Source organism: Eimeria tenella, genomic scaffold (assembly GCF_000499545.2).
Source record: "Eimeria tenella Houghton genomic scaffold, Eth_scaff3224, whole genome shotgun sequence".
Classification (NCBI taxonomy): domain Eukaryota; phylum Apicomplexa; class Conoidasida; order Eucoccidiorida; family Eimeriidae; genus Eimeria; species Eimeria tenella.
In genome coordinates, this window is record NW_013543070.1 from 1615 (window position 1) to 2336 (window position 722).

The following is a 722-nucleotide window of genomic DNA, read 5'->3' on the forward strand; positions in this document are numbered from 1 at the left end:
GAAGACTCAGCCAAGCCCTAAACCCTCAGCCCTAAACCCTAAACCCTAAACCCTAAGCCCTACTTGGACACACCTAAAGTCTGCACTGCTAAACCCTAAACCCTAGCTCCATGTAAACGAGTTGTCAGGGAACGCCTTGCAACGGAGCAAATAATCTACTCTCCATTTGCTGCTGCTGCTGCTGCTGCTGCTACTGCTGCTGCTGCTGCTGCTGCTGCTGCTGCTGCAGTGCCGGATTGAGGTCTTGTGTTGGTAGCGGCGAGGTGTATGGACAGCTTCTTCGGGTAAAAATTATATACTTTTCTGGATTTGCATCAGTAGTATCGATAGAAGGGCCTCCAAACCCTAAACCCTAAACCCTAAACCCTGAAACCTGTGAGTCCCACTGCTGCTGCGCATGCAGGCAGGGTCTTGACTTGGCAGCAGCAAGGACTATTTACACTTTTGTTCTTCATTTTTGTTTTTTAAAAAACAAGAATTCAAATCTGCTGCTGCTGCTGCTCTATCTCCGCTTCATCCGGCGGCCCGGGAACGAAGGACAGCAGCAGCAGCAGCGGCGGCAGCAGCAGCAGCAACAACGAACGGAGCTGCAGCAGTGAGCAGCGCAGCAGAGGCAGCAAAAGCAGCAGCAGCAGCAGAAGCAGCAGCAAAGACAGGCTCCTGACACGCAGCGGAGGAGGCCCTGCCGATGCAGCAGCCGCTCATAGAGTCTGGGGACCGGA